Genomic DNA, 22,636 nt, shown 5'->3' on the forward strand with positions numbered 1-22,636 from the left:
GGGGTCGACCAAGAGAGAGAGGGGGCTGATTTTTTCAAGGCATTATCACACACACACACACTCACACAATCTCATTTGTGAAGTAAAGAAGACTCTCTCTCCTTCTCAAGCTTTAATGGAAAGCTTACCACCTACTCCAAGCTTGTGAGAAGGGAGGCTTACACCAACAAATCTTGGCTTTGTGATGCAAATCCAACCAAGAGCGAAGCTTCAATGCATGATCATCTCCTCTACCATGCTAATTACTAAGCTAAGCTATGCAAATATGAGTGATTATGTGAGGATATGTACATCTTTCTCGTAAGACTACTCCTTCTTCCCTCAATCTACTCTCATACCCTGCTAGCTCTCACCATCTTCGAAGGTGTGTGAGGTCTTGGGTCTGAGACCGGGGAGAATTGATGTTGTGTTTGATAAGTGTTTTTCTTAGTGCATGAAGCTTTCATCTTCATTGCAGTAGCTAGTCTTGAAGGAACACAAAGAATTGTATTGTACAATGTCTCTCTTGATGGGAGAAACCATAATACAAAGCCTTTTGGAGGAGGGACCGGCTCCATGTAAATCCGGTGCTCAACTGTTGTCAATAGATCTCTCTTTTCAAAGTATTTTTCATGCTATCTAACTAGGTGTTATGCTTTCTGTTGCTCTCTCCGATTCAAGAAGAAGAAGAGAATCCATACGAAGGGCTCAGGAATTTACTTCTTGATGATGCATCTCCTTCCCAAAGAAGAACTCAAGAGTCTCCACCAAAGGAACGACCAAAGCGGAGAAGACCATCGCACCCTTCTCAAAGAGGGATGATAAAAAGCAAGAGAAGACAAAGGCGAGAAAGAGGACACCCTCTTCTCCATCTTCTTCATCCTCTTCCTCTTATGAAAGTGATGGTGAAGATGACGAAGATCAAGACAAGAAAAAGGCGAGAAATAGGTCACCCTCTTCTCCACCTTCCTCAAATTCTTCACCTTCTGAAGAAAGTGATGGTGCAACCTTTGAACCATCAAAAAGAAGAGGCCATAGGAAATACTATGCTGCATGGAAGAGGCCGTCCAAGCTCAAGAAGTTCAAAGAGGGAGGGAAGAGCATCTCTTTCCTTACCTATGATGGCACCTTTGGTGCTACAGACAAAGTCTTGGCCTTTATCCAACAATTTGATGCGGCGTTGGGAGATGAGGGATTCACGGAGTCCTCTAAGCTACCCCATGTAGCTATGAACTTTCAAAAGTCCGCCAGGCAATGGTGGTCTAGCCTACGAGCCAACGGTGAAGCTCCGCGAACATGGAAAGCTTTAAGATCTTCCATTATGAAGCAGTTTTTGGCCACGGATGCCAAAGACAAATTACTCACCGAATGGCAAAGCTTAAAGCTCTCTCGCTATGAATCCATCCACAAATATGTAGACAAGTTTTGGGACCCACAACTCAAAGCCACTGTCTTCAAAAAGTTGGATTTTGGAGAGCAAAAGCAACAATATTGTGCGGGCTTAACCAAAGAAATGGCGGGGAGAATGTCAACTCCCAAAGGCCACGTACCATATCAGCGGTAATACACCATACTATGGTGGCCTCTCGAATCAATTTCCAAACGGGGGCTAAAAGAAATAATAAGCCCACGAAAAACAAAGGTTCCAATGAGCCTAAGGGGAAGGACAATGTCCAAAAGTCTCCTAAGGGCAACTCCAACAAAGCTAAAGAGAAGGGAGTTTACAAAGGTAAAAACAAACTCTCTCCTGAAGAGCTTGAGCGTTATCGCAAGGATAACCGGTGTTTCAAGTGCGGTGAAAAAGGGCATGCATACCGCGCTTGTCCCCAAAAGAACAACCGCCAAGATCCTCCTAGAGCTACCTTGGTTGAAATCCAAGAGGAGGAGACTCACCAAATTCACCACAAAGGATCTCCTCCATGCCATGCTTGGGGAAAGGTAAGAGAACATGATGCTTTTATTCTCTTTGACCTTGTTCTACTCACAATTTTATATCTATAGAGTTGGCCACCAAGCTAGGCATACAAGCCTATGAGATGGGTGATGTTCTACCCACAGACAGAGCTTTCAAGGGGCAAGAAGCTTCAGTCACTCCCTTAATCGGGAAATTGAGGCTTCATATCCAAAGCTATATGGACAAAGAGGACTTCTTTATCTCTCCTCTCAAGCATGAGGATGTAATCCTAGGGGCACCATGGTTTGATCACGTGGCTGCCAATGTTAAATTCCCTGAAAGGAGAATCTCCTTTAAGTTCGGGGAAAAATATATGTATATAGATGCTAAGGAAATGGGTAACACTATCCCCATTGTACATACACCAGCTTTCAACAAGTCAATAAAGAGCTCTATTTTCGTGTACATGATTTTTGTTAAAGATTCTCAAAATGAACCTAATGCTTTAACAAAAGAAAATAAAAGCAACCAAAAGGAATTAGAGTTATCCAATTTTCTCAAGGGGTTTCAAGATATTTTTATTGACGACATCCCTTGTGAGCTACCTCCTAAACGAGGTAATGATGACCATGCAATTGAACTTCTTCCCGTAAGTTCACTACCTAACAAACCTCCTTATAGAGTTTCTCAAGCTCAACAAGAGGAGATTATGTGGCAAGTGCATGAGTTAGTTGAGAAGGGCATGGTTAGGCCTAGCTCATATCCATTTTGCTCACATGTGCTATTAGTGCAAAAGAAAGACGGCACATATCGTATGTGTGTCGACTATAGAGCACTAAATAGGATCACTATCAAGAATCGGTTTCCCGTTCCACGGGTAGAAGACCTATTTGATAAGCTACAAGGATCGACCTACTTCAGTAGGATTGACCTAAAAAGTGGATATCATCAAAGAAGGATAGTTGATCAAGACATTGTAAAGACCGCATTTCGTACCACATTTGGTCTTTACGAATACATTGTCATGCCTTTTGGCTTGACCAATGCACCAGCCACATTCAACCGCTTGATGGAGAAGCTGTTCATGCCTCATCGAACCTTCACTGGAGTTTTCTTTGATGATATTATCATCTACTCTAATTCATTAGACGAACACAAGCAACACCTCGAAGTAATATTTCAAGTTTTAAGAGAGAATAAACTTTATGTTAATCGAAAGAAAAGTGAATTTTTCTTGCAAGAGATTCAGTATTTAGGTCACATTATCTCTCAAGATGGCATCCAAATGGATCCATCAAAGTTAGAGGTAATAAAAGAATGGCCTAAACCAAAGAATCTTCATGAACTAAGAAGCTTTATAGGTATGTGTGCATACTATAGACGCTTCATAGAAAAGTTCTCACAAATTGCGGGACGATAATCGATTACATGACCGAACAAAGAAAAGTGTTAGGTATACATGGTCTACTAAGGAGAACAATGCTTTTGAAAAGATTAAATAAAATCTTATCTCTGAACCCGTGTTTACACTACCGGATCTCTCAAAACCATTTGAGGTCCAATGTGATGCTTGTGGTGATTGCCTTGGAGCTGTTTTGCTCCAAGAAGGGCATGCCATAGGCTATGAAAGTCAAAGGCTCAACCCTATTGAGCAAGCTCTAGGAATTTATGAAAAGGAACTCCTTGCAGTTCTACATGCCTTAGACTCATGGAAGCACTATTTATTGGGGACTCCTTTCATTCTGCGAATGGATCACCAAAGTCTTAAGTACTTCATGACGCAGACCAAGCTCTCCGACAAACAAATGAGGTAGGAAAATTTCCTTTCGTAATTTCATTTTCATATTTCTCACATTGCTAGCAAGAATAATCAAGTAGCTGATGCACTCTCAAGACGGCCGAGAGTGAATGCGGTTTCCATAGCAACTCACAATGATCTATCTTCAATGATAGATGAGTATGCTATTGATCCCGATTTTAGAGATGTGATTTCAGCCCTTGCATCAGGGAAGAAAGAAGAACCATTTAATTTACAAGATGGTTATCTTCTCTATGGCAATAGACTATGTGTTCCTGACTCACAACGTGAGAAAGTAATGTATGAATCTCATGCTCCACCTTATGCGGGGCATAGAGGGATTCAGTCTACCTTTAAGGGAATTGAAACATATTTCTATTGGCCTACAATGAAAGTGAACATACAAGAGTATGTTTCTAAATGTGTGGTATGCCAAAAGACAAAATTTGATAGAGGGAAGCAACTTGGATAGAAACATACAAGAGTATGTTTATAAATGTGGTATGCCAAAAGACAAAATTTGATAGAGGGAAGCAACTTGGATTGCTTCAACCCTTGCCAATCCCTAATTCACCATGGGAGAGCATATCCATGGATTTTATCTTTGGATTGCCTAAGTCTATCCATGGGAATACGGGAATATGGACGATAGTAGACAGGTTCAATAAACAAGCTCATTTTATACATGTCAAAAAGACTATCAAAGCCCATCAAATGGAAACCCTCTTCATTTCACAAATTTTCATGTACCATGGCTTGCCAATGTCCATAGTGTCGGATAGAGATCCTAGAATGACCAGTTATTTCTGGAAGGTTCTCTTTGAGAATTTAGGGACAAGGCTAAACTTCTCTTCGGCCTATCATCCACAAAAAAATGGCCAAAGTGAAATAGCTAACCTAACAATTCTCGATCTACTAAAAGCCTATGTAACGGAAGTAGATCAAAGATCCCAGTGGGAGAAGTACTTACCCTTAGTGGAGTATGCTTACAATAACATTGTACATACTTCCATGAGAAAAGCACCTTTCGAGGTAATTGAGGGAAGATCAAAAACTCCCCTGCTACTTAAGGTACATGGGAAGATCTTTGCTGCAGATGAGTATAGTCGAGACCTACAAGAATCTTTTCAAAAGATTAAGGATGCTTTCTCTATCTCACAACAAAGGCAAAAGGCTACTGCTCACAAGCACAGAAGAGCCCAAGCCTTTAAAGAAAATGATTGGGTCTTATTAAAATTCCCCAAGGCTCGATTAAGGCAACCCACGGGCAAGATTCCTACTGGACACCAAAAGTACTATGCTAAACTAGCAAAAAGGTACTATGGTCCCTTCCCGATTCTTAGGCCAATCAATGAGATGGCCTATCAACTCAAGTTTCCCAATCATTGGCTCATACACAATGCTTTCCATGTGATCCTATTAAAGCCTTACAAAGGAGAGGCACCTCAAGAACCAACTATTGAAGACCCACCGGAGATCGAGGACCAAGAGGAGGTGTTGCAGCCCGAGTCCATTCTCCGACATGAAGACAAGGTACTAAGAGGCGGTAATACTATCCGATGATATCTTATTAAGTTTAAGAATTATCCTTTTGAAGATGCTAGATGGATGCAAGGCATACAATTAAAGGATAACCTAAACCTTGTCAATGCTTACAATGCTTCCGAAGAGTAAGCAAATGTACAAAATGTTAAAAATGAACAAAGTTTTGTCTTATAAGACTCTCTTTTTCTTTATTGTGCACAAAAAGGAAGTAGTATGCATGCTTAGATCAACTTTGCGGAGACGACGTCTCCCAAACACCAAGTAGAGCTTGTCACTCTACTATGGAAGATTGATAGGACTAATGTGTAGACATGCTTGCGGCAGCCTCAGGCTCTCAAGCACCAAATGGACTAGTCATCCATTGTGGAATGATGTCGTAGGGTAACATAGGGATCCTCTACCCGCTAAGAAAAGGACTCATGAATATGCTTTATCTTGTCTACACCATAGTCGAGGACGACTATGATTTCAAGAGAGATGTAATGTCATAATAATCAATATCTAATTCTCCTAAATGATTTTCTCATGTTAAACTGATCATTTAATATGGGGAAATGCCAGGGGAGAAAAAGCTAGAATATTGGTTAAGCTAGTAGATCGGCCACAGTAGAAATCCAAAGGAGGGAAAGTAGGGATCCAAAGGGGGGGCCATCTACAAAAGAGCCATGTGCAACAATGGGCTAAAAAGACCCTAAGGTTCAGCCCATTAAGACTTCCAAAATGCTAAGGTTCCAAAATTCAAAGGTTGTGTCCAAAGGTCAACCATGGGGGAATTGGATGCTTTGTGTGTGTCAAAAAAGTCTTTACAAATCCCTACTTAGGAGGGGGCGAGCCTTGCTTGTAGAGGATGAGAGATAAAGTAACACACACACACAAGCTCCCTTTACACAAAGGGAATGAGGGACACATGTCAGCTCCCTAGCCTAGATGCCCACAAGGTGTACCCAATTTCTATTGGATGGCCTTGGAGGTGGACCAATGAGAATTAGGCTATAGTAAATTTAGTTTAATTAATTTAAAAGGACTTAATAAAAGAACCAATGAGAATTAATCCCTCTAGAAGACTATTAGACAATCTCCCAAGGGGTCTAATGAGCATTCAGGAGCCCCATGGCTTGCCTGATTCCTGTTGGCTAGGAGGCAAAGGGGTCCATTGAGAGTTTAGTTGAATTATTAAATTACCTAAAGCTCTCACAAAAGGGGAAAGGGGGACACATGTCAGAAGGCTATCACTTATGCTGCTTAATTGTCATTGGCTAGCCCTAGGGAGGTCCAATGAGAGGGTAGCATGAGAAAATAGCAAGAGGGGTCGACCAAGAGAGAGAGAGAGGGGGCTGATTTTTGCAAGGCATTATCACACACAGACTCACACAATCTCATGTGTGAAGTAAAGAAGACTCTCTCTCCTTCTCAAGCTTTAATGAAAATCTTACCACATACTCCAAGCTTGTGAGAAGGGAGGCCTACACCAACAACTTTATGCTTTGTGATGCAAATCCAACCAAGAGCGAAGCTTCAATGCATGCTCATCTCCTCTACCATGCTAATTACTAAGCTAAGCTATGCTAATATGAGTGATTATGTGAGGAGATGTACGTCTTTCTCGTAAGACTACTCCTTCTTCCTCTCAATCTACTCTCATACCCTGCTAGCTCTCACCATCTTCGAAGGTGTGTGAGGTCTTGGGTCTGAGACCGGGGAGAGCTGATGTTGTGTTTGATAAGTGTTTTGCTTAGTGCATGAAGCTTTTATCCTCATTGCACTAGCTAGTCTTGAAGGAACACAAAGAATTGTATTTTACAATGTCTCTCTTGATGGGAGAAACCATAATACAAAGCCTTTTGGAGGGGGGGGGCGGCTCCATGTAAATCCGGTCCTCAACTGTTGTCAATATCTTAATTTCTCTCTCTTTTGAAAGTATTGTTCATGCTATCTAACTAGGTGTTATGATTTTTGTTGCTCTCTCCACCCAAGCACTCTTGTAATTCTCATTAGGAATCTATTCTAATGAATTTCCCACTATGTTCATGCTAATTTCTCCTACACACATGTTGTTAGACCATTAAATGTTATAGAGAGAAAGTGAATCCAACTTGTCAACACTCAAGCTTGTTTGTGTAGAAATAATTAGAGGTAAGTGAAGCGCAGAGTGGATTGTGGTGCCACCAATACTAAAAGTTTCCTTTCATGTGTATGCGATTAGCAATGGTGTTGGAGATTTTAGATTTGGTGGGCTTTTATGGTTGTAAAATCTTTGCAATCCTTCTACTAGCAATAACAATGTGAATGTTTTTCCTGTTCCTGATTTTTGTTGCTCTCTCCACCCAAGCACTCTTGTAATTCTCATTAGGAATCTATTCTAATGAATTTCCCACTATGTTCATGCTAATTTCTCCTACACACAAGTTTTTAGGCCATTAAATGTTATAGAGAGAAAGTGAATCCAACTTTTCAACACTCAAGCTTGTTTGTGTAGAAGTAATTAGAGGTAAGTGAAGCACAGAGTGGATTGTGGTGCCACCAATACTAAAAGTTTCCTTTCATGTGTATGCCATTAGCAATGGTGTTGGAGATTTTAGATTTGGTGGGCTTTTATGGTTGTAAAATCTTTGAAATCCTTCTACTAGCAATAACAATGTGAATGTTTTTCCTGTTCTTGCACCTCCTATGAGAAAGAGGTGTATTTGTTTGTTGTGTTGAATTCGTTTTTTCAACATTATGTCGTCAAATATGTGTCATTTAATTTTTCAATGCCTACATGGAAGTCGTCATTTGTCATAGACAAGTACTTGAAATGTTTCAAGTGGAAAGGGTTTTTAGAGCGCATATTAATGTGTAAGTGATTAAGAATGTCTGCGTGATGTGAGGCATGTGAGTCGTTGTTTGTTGTATTAGCTGTGGTTGGGGAGGAAATGCAGTGCACTTCAGATTTTTCTATTGGGCTTGGGTCTTTATTGAACTTGATTTCATTTTATTTTATGACTTGTAGATATTGGTTATATACATTTCTCCATGTAGAGGATTCTTTTAAATCTTGGTTCTCGTTATTGATCCAAGGAAGCATTGTTCTCTATAGTGATCTTCTAGGTTTTTAAGAATGTTATATTTCACAAATTGTATGATCTTAGCTTTACACAATTGCTTGTATGTTGTTCCCTCTTGTTAAATTTTTGATGCATATTCAGACAAACATAAATGATGGAGACTTTGTGGTCTTTCAGTATATTTATCAATAATGTTTTGGAAGAATATGTTTGTGTCAATTTTTGCAGAGATTATTTTCTCTTGAGAGCTAATGCACGTTGATCAGGAGGGTTAGTACTTATTTATACAAAGTCATGAGTTGTACTATGGAGTGGTAACAATAGCGCTATTAGGATGCTTATTGTGCACTATTTGTTGTGTGTTAAGAATAGTGCTGCCCACCTTACGTAGTCTCTCAATTGTTGTTGTGTTATTGGCTACACAAATATCAAATTGAGATTTTATTTTTTCAATCAATGTGTTGTCCATTTTTGTCATATATGATGTGCAATAACTTGCTACACCATGTGCATTCAAGACGAACTGAATATCAATGTTTGCGTCCCATAGCATTGTATTTGTGGGATTGAAATTGTTTGTATAAATGTCCTTTATATTTTGTTTCAATAAGATTGTTGTTGTGGATAGTGAGTTGCTTATTTCCAAAGCATATTCTTTGAATTCAAATGCAAGCTTTGTAGCCATTCCTCAAAGGAAATGGTAGTTTCAGTGGCAAGTATATCAAGGCTATTCTTAATGCATATAAAAGTTATCTTGCTTCTCATTCCATTTTGGTAGTCATTTTGGTAGTGAGTCTGAGAATGATTGTGAATGGCATGGGGAACCTTGGAAACCCAAAGCGACATTTCTTGAGGTAAGTTTTTTTATGATGATGTGTTCGTATTTTGCGAAGGTATGATGGAAGCTTGGAGCTATTTGTACTTATGTACTTGTCCACAAATGTCGTAATAGTATCATCTGTGTCATGATCGGATAAAGGAGCTTGTTCAACCCATAAAATACCATCATCATGTTGACTGCCATAGCTTTGGGACTCTGTCACGAAGAAACAATCAGTAATTTTTTCACATAGTGTGTTATCATTAAGCAGTATTCTTTTCATGGCTGTGAAGCGATTAAGATAGAAGCGAGCTGTTATTGTTGGATCTGCTCATATCAAACATTTATGGAAGGAGCTATCACTTTCATTGCTATCTTGTTTAAATGGGACTATTTGTTGTAAGGCATCAACAAGCTAAGGTTTTTCCAACGTTTTCGAGCACTGAAGAGAATGTCACAAAGAAAGTTGGTGGCCCTAGTTGTTGAATCATACAAAAAGCATTTTTTTTTTAATTTTTCTTTATTATTTGAGGAGGTACAAAACGCTTCGAAGTCTCTATAACCTAGTCGTGATGAGACTGCTTTCTCTATGCTTATGTCGTGACAAACCTCTCCAGCACACAAGGTTGCTCCCTCAAGTTTCGCTTTGCGGAGGCGTATCTAAATGGAGGATAGTATTTTTTTGTGTCATGATTTTCACTGACTTGAAAAATAAATTTTCAACGTTGAGAGAAAAACACCTATCTTTGTGCATTAGCTCCCATTTGGCTACTATTTGGTAATTGTTTGATATGTGTTGGTGGTATTTTCTAGGCTCTCCAAAGAAGATCATAGGAAAACTAAGCTCCTCACAAAAATCATCAACAAATAAACCAAGTGGAGTGTTCCCCTCTGATGGTGGGACATGCAAAATTTTATCGTTATAATCAACAACTTGCTCAGTAGTAGTGATACTGTGTAGCAAAACATCAGTGTCAATACTTTCCTCGTCCTCCATCTCATATGTGCTTGTGTCTACGGGAAGTGATGAGTGTGAGATTTCTTGAAAGTGTGCAAGCCATTTATCATTTATGGTTATGTTTTCCTTTTTATATAGAGAGCTATTAAGAAGAGCATGTGTGTCCTTTAATGTCAATAACGGTTTAACAAGTCCAGATAAGTAGCAATGTGTGTACTCGAGCTTGCGCTTGAGGCCTATCAAGACTAAAGCGAATAAAGCAAGGAAGAACTTGTTGTGTTTTTTTTAATGTTGTAAGAACATTAACCACACTCCCTGGCAAACCATATTGACCATCATAAGTTAGTTCTCAAATATTTACAAATGGTATGCGAATAGAGATCAGGCGCGCTTTGAGATTGTTTAGTTGCGTGATTGGTATCAGAGACTCGTTAAAGCCTAATCTATGCAAGATCTCAAACGGTACCTTGGATTTGTTTGTTTTGCGCTTGCATGCACAACAATAGAATAAAGAGAAACATATTTTTCACTTTCGACCTCCAGTATGTAAGCACATTGGAGGAGCAAATTGTGTGACTTGTTGTGAGTGGAAAAACAATCGGCCACGTTTTTCACATGGATATGTAGGTGTGTCATTCAGCCTCTTGAGAAATTTGTTTACAATCTTGGATCTTTGTTGTGGGATGAATGAAAGGATGTTGCTTCAATGAGGCAGTCTCTGTCAGCTTTGTATGTCTTATAAGTCGCTTTAGTTTTGTTGTAATTGCAGAGTGTGTATGGACACAAAGTGGTTAATTTTCAATAAATAGATTCGTGATTTGAGTAGTTGGTTTATCCATGTTCTCTCTCCACAAGTGGGTTAATGCATCACACTCTTCAATTGTCCAATGGACAAGCTTACGACGCGATTGCGAAGCCATGAAAGCACAATAGATTAATTCCATAGTAGATGCATCTATAATTAGAAGTTCTTTTTCAAATTTTTGAATTGATTTCCAAACTACTTGTTGTTTGCTTTGTCCACTTGTAGCATTATGAAGGATTATGAAAAGTGTTTTATCGAATTTATGAGCAAAAATATTGATGAATTCCATTGTGAGACTCATTAATATTTTGCAAGTTTTCTATAAAGCATTCAACTATGCAGCTCTTTTACTTGATGACTCCAACTGTGATCCAAAGAACAATGAAGCTGAAGAGTGAGTGATAAAATTCGTTAAATAGTTCTCAAACAAGCATTGTGACATGATAAGCCCAAATGTTCAAAACTTAAGTTTGCTTGCAATATACTATGGAGTGCTAGAAACAATTGTTGATTAAAAGGATGTGTCTGCATAAATATCATGTCAACATCTATCTCTTTTGGAATACTCAAATCAGTAGGATTCTCCATGGCTATCAAAAATTGTGTGTGTGTTTGTGTGTGTGTGCACATATGTATGGACATATGGATGTGTGTATTTGTGTATATGTGTGTATGTGTGTTTCTATGTGTGTGTGTGTGTGTGTGTGGGAGAGAGAGAGAGAGAGAGAGAGAGAGGGAGGGAGGGAGGGAGGGAGGGAGGGAAAGGAACAAACTAGTCAAATTCTTAATGCAAATATAGGTGACAGTATTGAACAACACAAATAAAGAATAGTATAGAAAGAGAAAGAGAGGGAGTGTCCGTTGTTTTGCATGTAATTGATAGATAGAGAGAGAAATTGAGTAGAGAGAGAGAGAGAGAATCTTTTGTGTATCTGTGTGTGCCTATTTGTATTTATTTGTAATTGGATATATATATATATATATGTCTATAGAGAGAGAGAGAGAGAGAGAGAGAGAGAGAGAGAAATAGAGAAATCTTTTGAATGCAGGGAGGAAGTGGACAATACTTAGAAGCACAACCAAAAGAGTGCAAAATCACGTTACAAAGAAGTAGAGGATGGAAGCATCGCTCTTGTCTGAGGATGTAGTTGGAACAGGGTAAAAGTAGGAGAAGGGGGTACACCTTTTCTTCTTTTCAAGTACTAAGATATAAACGTAAATGCACTATAAAATCTCTTATGCAACCCAAAAGCATTGGAGAATCCAAATCTTTAGATTCTTCCTTTGAGCATATTTCCTTTGATATGTAATACAATATGTAGATCATTGTTTAGACCATGAAATTTGGCTACTTAAAGTGTTTTCTAGGTATTTTCAAAGACAATACTTCTTGATCACCTTTGCTTGCTTTCACCTAACAAGTAGGCAAAGTTAAGAATAGCTAATAATGATAGGTGAATATTCATAACACTAAGGTTCAACTTGATACGCCACTATGTGGCCACTTGCATTGATTTTGAACTACCCAAAGCGTGAGCTTGTTGTTTCCAAGGTATCTCTTGCCTCAGAAACGGACTCAATTAATGTAAATTTGGTTGACGGTTCTATCAAATGCAAGGACTAAATCCATTGCTACACCAATGACCTACACGTCAAGAAGCTTTCTGTCGTTTGTTGCAATACGTGCTTCCAACTTTGGTGTTGTGATTATTGTGGTGTTGTTATTGCAAGATCCACAATAAGGTGCTTGCCTAAGTCTATACACTTTTGTGGATTTACAATTCAAACCATGCTTCTCAAGAAGCACACTATTGAAGTTGATGAACCGAAGCGTGCCAACAACCTGCACAAGGTAGCTACATAAGAAAATGAGAGAAGTCCCTTGTAATACATCACTTTATCTTATGTGAGCACACCTCACAGTTGTAGCCCAAAGTTTTGGTTTGAACTTGAAACACGGTAGCAAGCTCCTCTCTGAGGCGCGCACTACGAACTGGCACTATAATTGTAACATCCAATATCGACAAGGTGTTGGGTTTGCCAAGGAATGCACCAATGCTTCTTGCAACGCACATTACAGGGCCATCAACAACCATCTCTTGAGGCAATTGTTACGAGCCATCTTTGCGAGAGTTCACAAAACTCAGCTACAAGAGAAGATTCAATATGGAAACTAAATAAAAAAGAGCATGAATGAATCATGGCAGAAGATTTCAAATCTATAATAAAAGATTAGAAAACAATAAGCAAGGTAGGTTGAATTCTTACAAATGCCCTATCTGATGGGAGAGGACCATCTGCAATCAAAAGGTCACCAATAGATCCATTGAATCTTGACTCTGAGTTGTGATTTTGTAAAATAACAAAAGTAAGTGTGCTCAATTGAGAACGTCCACTTGAAGATTGTTGTGCACTTATGTCATCAAGAAATGCACGTATCTTGCAATCAGGAGCGAAGGTGAGAGACATTGGGAAAGGTTCTCCTGGTTTTATAGTAGTTGTAGCATCAATGTACAAGGAATACAGTGTTGACCCCCCATCTGACCTATTTTTGCGCCTGACAACTGGGCTATCAATGTGAACAAATATACCTAGGTGGAGCTTGTCCACGTAGAGCTCTATGTATGGATCATTGACCACCACCGTAATAGTGTCGGTGCATTCTTCATCAACCAAGCCGACATTCAAGTAATGATTGTATTTCAGTTGGTCAAGGCCAACTTTGTAGGTGCCATACATATTCAATATCTTGCCCTCAATATAGAATCATGGGCTTGAGTCGGAGATATCAGTAATCAAGAACTGTGGGAGAACACTTTTAGCAAACGAAACAATGCTAAGATTGATACCCTTGCTATCTAGTTGAGATGATTCACCCACTTCATATAGGCTAGAAGGTTGAGCAAAAGGCTTGATTTCAATGGGACTTGGATCATTAGCAGTATTAAGAGCTATGTTCTCATAGGGTTTGGGACAATTGTTGCTTGTAGTGGCAGGGGAGGCTCAATAGACAAAGGCTCAATATGAAGAGGTCTTGCTTTGTTCAACACATAAGGTGGAACAACCGTTTCAACATATGCTTCCTTCTCGACATTAATGGGCTCCTCCACGGTTTCCTTGCCTACATAATCCAAAAGATAGCAACATAAGCAAACACCTCTACGAGTTCATAAAATGGCTCTCAAACAAACACGCTTTTGCAATAATGAAGGCTCACGTGCAGATTTCACTGAGTTGGTCAAATGAAACAATGCGCGTGTAGCAAGCTTGTGAGGCCTATGAAGCTCTTGCTTTGATCTCTTGTGAGGCAGCGATGATGCACATGCAGTTGGGAACGCGCCGATACATTTAGCACTCGCGTCAGGAGCACCTTCTGTGAACCTTCGGAGCTCTGCAGAACATTAATTATGAGGAGCTAATGTCTACTACATATAACAAAAAAATTCGTTAATGATAATTAAAAACACAAAAAATCATTTGTCATACAAATTGTTCAACGTGACAACCTTTTGGTATGATTACTCCTTGCATATTAAAGCACCTAGAAGGTAGAGAGGCACTTGCAAATTATAGGAAGGTGGGTAATCATATGAGAGGTGGCCAATGTTCTTGTGATACGGGTCTATGTGTGTATCAGAGTGAGAGAGAGAGAGAGAGAGAGAGAGAGAGAGAGAGAGAGAGAGAAAGAGAGAGAGAGAGAGAGAGGGATTCAATGATTATGTGGCAAGAACGAGTACATATTAAGCACCATAGATGTCATGATATAGCACAAGATTAAAAATCTTATGTTTTTACGTTATGCAATCTGCAAGACAGGAGCTTTAAAGCTTGTGCAAATGTAGCTAACTTGGTTATGATGCAAGCAAGTTCCACACGCAATATGATCACTACAACTTATTCATAGATGGCCTATAGAATGCTAATGAGCACTCAAACATGTCGACAAAAGTGCATGCATGCTAGATGGAACCATTAACAACAGTATAATACACAATCCGTTGAGACGTAGCTTACGCAAACATGCCTTTGGACACTTTTGGCACAAATAGAAAGGAGTGGATGTTGCCCAAATATCATCGCTTAAGAATGGCCTGCCAAACGGCTTGTTAAAAGCTAACAAATTAAGGAACCCCTGGATGTATTTGCAAATATGGAGAAGAGGGCATGCACCTACAACATTTGTCTTCGAATCACAAAATATAATCATATTGCGTGCACTTGTAGGAGTGCAATCCTATGGTGGTGGAGAGAAGGCACGATGTGGGGATGGGAAATGAAGGTTAGGCGTGCTGCAAAATGTGCATGTACATGAAATGGTCAAGCCAAGCCACTACGCTCACAACTTTAGCCACACAAAATATCACTATTGGAGCCCCTACCCCTTGTTAAACCATGTCCTCGATCAACATTTTCACAAGAAATAGATCTGACTTTTTCTAAAAAGTTACTAAAAGCTAAGTCTTCTTTTTCTACTTGAGCTGCATCAGCTGATTAGAGCAGCACTATTGTCCACCTTTGCCCACATTTCGAATCTGTTTTGCCCACAAGTGACTCAAAATTCAGGGTGCTATTGGTTTTTGCTGACCTCACAATGGGTCAAGATCTAGTGCAAAAAATACAAATGAGAGAGAAATCAAAGTGACAACATCCAACTAGTGAAGTGCATTCGAAGCTAGACAGACATCGTGGTGCTGATGACACTCGGTCAAACTAAACTAGGCGAGCTACCGAAATTCTTCTTTGCTTGCGTGGCGATGAAATGGTCAAGACATAGTAAGAGCTCGATCCAACCTCTCACATTCTATACATATTGCAAGAATTTTACCACTTATTTCTATTTCCTACGGTTGGAACGGTCTTCAAGAAATTTCAGACAGGAGACCAGTAATTGAAATCGCCACTTCAATCGTTGTGAAAGCTAGATTTAAAAAAAACAACAACCGGTCACCTCCTCACAACGAAAAAAGCAAAGACCATGCAAGGATTGAACAGCAAGACAACACGACAACAAGACAATGACCAAAACAAATATCAGATTTCCAATACAGTAATCAAAATAAGCATCATCCAACAATGATATTCAATAATTCGGAATGAGTAGCACATTTATAGTTCAGTAATAGATTTTGCAATAAAGATTCTTTAATAGTTCGGCCAAGCAAAATCAGAAACTACAATAGCACAAAAGCATTCAATAGCTCTCATCGCCTTCAAAATCCATGTTGTCAGCACCATCGGAATCTTCACTACTTAAGTACCATTTTCGCGTTTCACCAGCAAAAGAACTCCCACTGTGTTGTTTGGAAGCCATTGGCAGGCAAAACTAAATTTACTATTCAATATCTTCACAGTTTTTTAGATGGACAAACATAAATTACTCCCTGCTCTTATACAATTTCATAGCACGCCTTGCACTGTGGCGCTCAATAAATGCTAAGCATCGTTACCTTCCTCCTCGCTAAACGCCTGAAACGGCCACGTTTTTGCATTCCGATGAGCTCGCATCACATTCAATGTGCAGCACCGCAAAAAAGACAGGTGTTTTGGACTGTGAGCACATTCCCATTAGGCATTGAATGCCCTGCAAGGAGCAACACACAATACACCATGTGAGAGAAAGGATACGAGGCGCACAACTAGCAAGGCCATTTACAACACACGAGCAAAATGTGGCCTTCTTCACAAAAGCGACACATGCCTTCACCTGCTGCTGCAGACCAGTCGTACGTCCACCTGGCTTTCGCCACGCGTTGCAAATACGCACATCCGCTGTAGACGAGCCTGCTCTCATCCACGCGATGTAGCGGCCTTCCCCGAAAAAACATTCTATAGAAAAAAACCCTAAGGTTAATGCCTCTCAATCTACCTAGCATTCATCGTGACCGTCCAAAATCAACGACCAAAAACGTGCACGCTTTCTCCACCAACCTCTCCTATAGCCTCTCCAGGCCAAAAATAGAATGCAAGAGAAATGAAAGGTGAAATAAAAAGATTCATTTATTATTTTAAAATTAAAATAACATTTAAAGTAAGTCTCCATCATCACACTATCACACATATCACACAGAAAACATAGAAACTATGTCTAACCCAATTCACCTCTAAGGCTTCTTTTAGAAAGCTAATAAAAAAACCTTCCAAAACATCTAAATGCAAAAGCGAGATATAAAGCGTTAAGGTATTGGAAAGTCAAAAGACTTTGTATAAAGAGGTTGTGTGGAGGCACTAACATCTAAAGTACAAAAGTGAAATATAAATTAGCGGCAAGCCTCAAGGTATTTGAAAGTCAAAAGACTTTGTAAAAAGAGGTTGAGTGGGGCAGAAGTGTTGGGGAGAGGTTTGCCTCACCTTTGTCATCTACTGGAACCTTATTGAAGGTCTCGATTGGATGCAAACCAAATTTGTGGGATTTTTAACTATTTACTTGTACATTTTATCTATTTTTCTCCCCTTCACCTTGGCTTGAAAGCGGCCTCACATGGAGGAAACATGGCCGTCTAGGGAAAAAGACTTGTCGGGAATCTCAAGCTTCATTCTTCACCTGTCATTGTCTTTCTCCTCCTTGAAGTTTCTGTACTTTTAGAAATCGTTCTTCTTTTGTTGTCCTCACTTCTAATGAAACACTATTTAAGAGTGTTGGGGTTGAAGCTAGGGAGTGTTGGGTTTGGAGAGAGAGAGAGAGAGAGAGAGAGATGGCTACAATATTGTTCAAGATATATTCTAAGTTGGCAATAGGGTGTCATGACCATGTAGAAGCAGTAGTATTCAACAGGCAGTGTGGGCATGGGAAGGTGAGGCAGCTATCGGTGCTAGTTGGGCACTGCAGCACGTCATTCCTGTATGAAGGTGATGTTGGAAAGGCGAGCTGGCCACTTGCATCACTCCTCTAGCGTGAAGAAGGAGGGGCTATTGATCAGTCAGGAGGAATTGGCGACACTCAAGATACCGACATTGCGGTGCTCTTCGGACAGCGGCAATGGCAGGCTACAGCTGCATGCAAAGTACGAGGTGTCTCGAGAGGCGTGTGAACAATGGATAGTGGAGGTTGCGCAGTCGTCCTCAGCCGTCGCCCATCAATTTTTGCTAGACTGCCAGTTGCCTCGCCTACTCTATCGGCTGCCTGCCGACGGCGCCTCTACCACGCCTGGTGCACGTCATCAAAATGATATCTTGGTTGTTGCTTGTCGACGATGAGGACGACGACCCTAAGGCCATGGGAGCTGACTTCTCCTCCACGGCCGCCCGCACCCACATCGTCATGTCCATCCTTCATGCAAGCGATGACTCCTCTCCACGGTATCAACGGAGTGGTAGGCAGCTACAAGAGCCGAGTCCGTTTGGAAGCCTTCGCCCAACTGTGGCACGAGATAGCTCCCCACATGTCTCCTCCCTTGAGAGCTCGCTTCACCTGCTCAATGCAGGCCTTAAATTTGGAGGCCATTTTGGGCATCATTGGCATTTTGGGCATCAAATGAAGGCTAGAATGGTCCACAAAGGCTTCACCGTGAAACTTTCTTAGTAGGGGGAAGGTGTCATTAGACTCCCAAGTATAAGGAGTAGGGTGTCTCATATATATATATATATATATATATAATGTGTTGTAACTTGTGTATTCTTATTATCTCAAGGTTAGATACTTCAAAATACTATGCAATTTTGAATATGAGCTCTCTCATGTTTCAAATGTTTATTATGAATGCCTGTATGTGTAGAGTGTCACTTGTTATATTGTAGTGACATAGTATCGTACAATGTTAAGCGTCATTTGAACTGCACAACTCAAAAATCGATTGACGCCCAACTTTTATAGGCTGAGTGTAATTTGAAGCTCGATAAATGTAGACTAGGAGTCGTATATATTTAACCAAAATCTAAGGGAGGGAGTCAACTTTAAGGCCTGGCTCAATGGCCTCCTACTTTGACGGCCTTAAGGTAAACTCGCATCTCTTATCCCAAGGGGCCAAAAAGGATGTACACTGATAGGCATTACCACCTTAGTACAACCTTACATGCGTGCATGTGTGTGTGTGTATGTGTATAAAATACAATATTTGCCTATAACACCACAAAGGCTATGGTCACGCGAGGCATAGTTATCTGTAATTCTGACAGATAACTATGCCTCTTTCATGGTCACACGAAGCTTAGTAGGGTGCATAGTAAAACTAAGCCCATGCTTTTCGGCATAGTTGCACAACTATATTGCAAAAGAGTATTATAATTCACCTGTTTGCTGAAGCTTTTAAAGATATTAATTTAACGTTTTTGAGCGACGTGGAGGCAGTCCAATGGCCCTGCATGCGATCAGGCAGGCAAGCAGCGCCAGAGTGTTTTCTCTCTCTCTCTCTCTCTCTCTCTCTCTCTCTCTCTCTCTCTCTCTCTCTGCGAGTGGCATCCTATTGCTTTACCTACAGGTGGCGGTTTGTTGCCGCTTTCTCTGTACCTGCAGGTGAATAGTTGCCCTTAGTTATCCATTACGGATAACTAAGCCCGTGTGACCACGCCCAAAACACAAGTCTTTTCTTTGAGTGCCAAACTAGTATGTCATGTTGCATCAAGTGGAATCTCGGAAGATACCTACCGTGGCTTTGAGGGGGCAACTTGATTGTGGAAAGGCAAAAAGGGTGAGAAAAAGAGGAAAAGGGATTGTGGAGGAGAGAGAGAGGGGGAGGGGGAGATTTGCATGTTGATGAGCCGTGCAGAGCCAGAACTTTGTTCTTCGCGCTTGTTTACAGGGGAGGGCGCGCATGGAGCGCACCATCTCTCTCTCTCTCCCTCCCACTATCGGACGTGGAGATGGCAGGATGAGAGGCATGGTGGAAGAGAAACTCCATTAGCAAGTGGCGAAGGGGGAGAATAGCAGGGCTATGAAAGATCCATCGTTTTGGCAGACGGTGTTGTGGGCTGCTGCAGGCGGGGGCAAACGGTGGAGCCGGGGGGAGCTCACAGCGGCTTCGAGTGGTTTATATGAATGTAGCTGAGTGGAGGGCAGAATCTAACCAGGTCAGTTGTGCAGTGCATAGAGAAGGGAGGAACACAAATGGGGCACAGTCCGTGCGTATGTCAAGCAGGGCAGGACCAGGAGCCGGTGGCCCTTTCAACACGTCGGTGCAGGCGCAGCTGACTTGTAGCAAAGTTTCTCTCTCTCTCTCTCTCTCTCGTTTGTACAGAATCCCGATTGCGGAAGCAGAGTCTCTCTCTCTCTCTCTCTCTCTCTCTCTCTCTCTCTGTTACGAGCGGGAGGTGGTTCAATGTATTTTTGAGTGGAAAAAAAATCTCCCTCTGTTGCATTCGACGTGAGCATCAAGAGGTTGGAAGAGCCTATCAGAGGCTACGCGTGCTTATGGCAGGCTCGAAGAGAGAGGAGAGATCCCAATCGGGGTCAAGCGCCAGACTCCATCCAATCGCTACACACCGCGTGTACAAGCAAGCAGCAGCTAGAGAGATGCCGAGCGCAGGCAGGGCAGGTTCGTCGGGCCGGGGCCCCGGGGGGGGGGGGAGAGCCAACACTTTTGCCTTGAGTACGTTGGCCAAAGTGTTTTGTTAGGGAGAATGTGAAGAGATCCCCCTTGTTGATTGTAGAGGAAACGAGAGCGAAAAGAAAAACGAGGCCTTTGATTTGACAAATGAAGTGGAATATTTTCTCCCACTGAGAGCTAGTTCACATGAGAGGTTGGTTAAGTTGCCAACCAACAACTTGATTTTGTGAGTTCTCATGGAAGGTATCTAAAAACGTGAGAGAGTGGGAGAGATTTCTTTTTTTAAGGAAAATGAATGGGAAAAGCAAGTGAGAGAATAGAGAGAGAAGTGGAAAAAAAGTTTGTCTTTTCTTCCATTCAATGAAAAACACTTTTTTCTCTTTGTCTTCACTTGTGGTTGCCATCTTGCTCCACCCCTTGGGCATGGAGCGGTTTGGGAACTTATTGGCAACTTGTTGCCAACTATTTAGTGGAAACACTCCATGTGAAACCAAAAAATTGGCAACATATTGCCAACATTTTGAAAATCAAACCCTCATGAGAACTGGCTCTCCAGTGCACAGGCAGCATGTGAAAGGGGCGGCATTCTCCCATTGGCTTTGTGTGTTTGTGTGTGTGTGAGAGAGAAGCTTTCTAGCTCACAAAAAGCTTTCTAGAAGCTTTCTAGCATTCTAGAGAGAGAGATGGTAAGCGTCGAGGCACAAATGGGACTCTCTTCTCTCTCTCTCTCTCGTTGGATAGTCTGTCCGTCTCTCTATTATTTGACAGTTGGTTGAGGCGCGGTTACGGTCCTGACGGCTCTCTTTTGGTCTCTCATAAAATCCCTGATAGCGCCAATCCTTATGTGTGTGTGTGTGTGTGTGTGTGTGTGTGTGTGTGTGTGTGTGTGTAGAAGCTTCGCGATAAGGGTGCAGCTGCCAACACGTGTCGGCGAGTTGCAGCAAGACTCAGGACGCTGGGACAGCAGGGCTGCAAAGCGGGATGGCATTCGGCTAGCAACTCGAATCAATGTTGCAGTGGCGAGAGCAAAGTGTGTGCACCTACATGCCGCGTTGTGCCAAGGCTGTCGGCCAATAGCACGGAGCATTCAAGACGCCAAGGCGCCTATGTGGCTTGCGAACCTCGTCACTATATGGCACGGCTCTGGCCAGGGGGGATCTAGGGCCCAAATTTGGGGGTGCGACGCGGCTTTGATCTCGGTCGTCGGATCACGCAATGAACTAGGGGTGAACTCGGGGCAAAAATGGCGCCCCGAGTTCACTCCTAGTTCACTCCCCTAGTTCACCCGCCTGACGAGGTGTGGGTCGAACCTGGGGCATCTCGGTTGCCACACGAATGCCCTACCACCACGCTAGTGCGCGTCGTTGTCCATGTTGGCATGGCACATGATCATACTCTAGTTTAGGCGCCCTTAGTTCACCCCGAGTTCACCCCTCTCAAGCTTACCCGCCCCTAGTTCACCCCCAGTTCACCCACCCCTAGTTCACTGCGTGATCCGACGGCGGAGATTAAAGCTGCCTCGCACCCCCAAATTTGGGCCCTAGATCCCCTCTGACCCAAAGCCGTGCCATATAGTGACGATGGCTTGCCAAGGAGGAGGAAAGGGGCTGGGGAATGTTGTGGCACCAGGCTCAAGATAAGGTGTTGCGGGCAACGGGGCGATGGCGACAACAAGGGACATGTATTAATTTGAACGGGGAAGGAAAGCGAATCTAGGGAGATTCTCGTTATTGAGAGAGTGAGCGGGTAGGTAGGTATGCGTGGTAAATTTTTAAAATGGGGTGAATCTATTTAGATCCTTTTGGTTGGGAAGAATGAAAAAGGGAAAGGTGGTGGCACATGGAGCAAAGAGATGGAGGGACATGCCATATGTGGGTCGTGGAGGTACCTACCGATGGACGTGGCTATGATGGTGCGATCCATTGTCGGCATTTATCTTTGAGATGGTTGAACTACATGTTGTAGATAGTGGAGTCTCATCGACATTGCCAGAGAGTGGTGGGGTGGTTGCGAGGTATGCTCAAGTATCGGGGAGAGAGAGAGAGAGAGAGAGAGAGAGAGAGAGAGTCGTGGATTTTTGTTGCCTCCTCAATGTTGATGGAAATGCGCATCCCATGCTTTCTTGTGAGCAAGAAAGGCGGTGCCGCTCTGATGGTGAAATTGATGTACTTCCAGAGTGACTCAAAGGCAACCCATGTGCAGCAATTGTTGGTTGCCAAGGTGAGGGTAGACAACGATGGTTAGTGGAGGTGTAGGTTGGGTCGTGTGAATAACTGGTTAGAAAATTTTACGCATATGGATGATCCAGTAGTAA

The 22,636-nt window shown here is 41.7% G+C and overlaps 1 long non-coding RNA gene and 1 pseudogene across 1 annotated transcript; one reads left to right on the forward strand and one right to left on the reverse strand.

Moving 5' to 3' along the window:
* Positions 1–15,810: 15,810 nt before the first annotated feature.
* Positions 15,811–16,688, reverse strand: LOC147426689 (uncharacterized). Its single transcript, XR_015186315.1, has 2 exons — positions 16,548–16,688; positions 15,811–16,424 (listed from the first exon to the last, which is right to left on the reverse strand). It is a non-coding gene; the product is annotated as an uncharacterized LOC147426689 (long non-coding RNA).
* Positions 16,689–17,618: 930 nt separating this feature from the next.
* Positions 17,619–22,636, forward strand: part of LOC147426690 (microbial Terpene synthase-like protein 13) — an 8,942-nt pseudogene continuing 3,924 nt past the window's right edge.

The sequence above is a fragment of the Adiantum capillus-veneris genome, chromosome 24 (assembly GCF_014529385.1).
Source record: "Adiantum capillus-veneris isolate H3 chromosome 24, ASM1452938v2, whole genome shotgun sequence".
Classification (NCBI taxonomy): Eukaryota; Viridiplantae; Streptophyta; class Polypodiopsida; order Polypodiales; family Pteridaceae; genus Adiantum; species Adiantum capillus-veneris.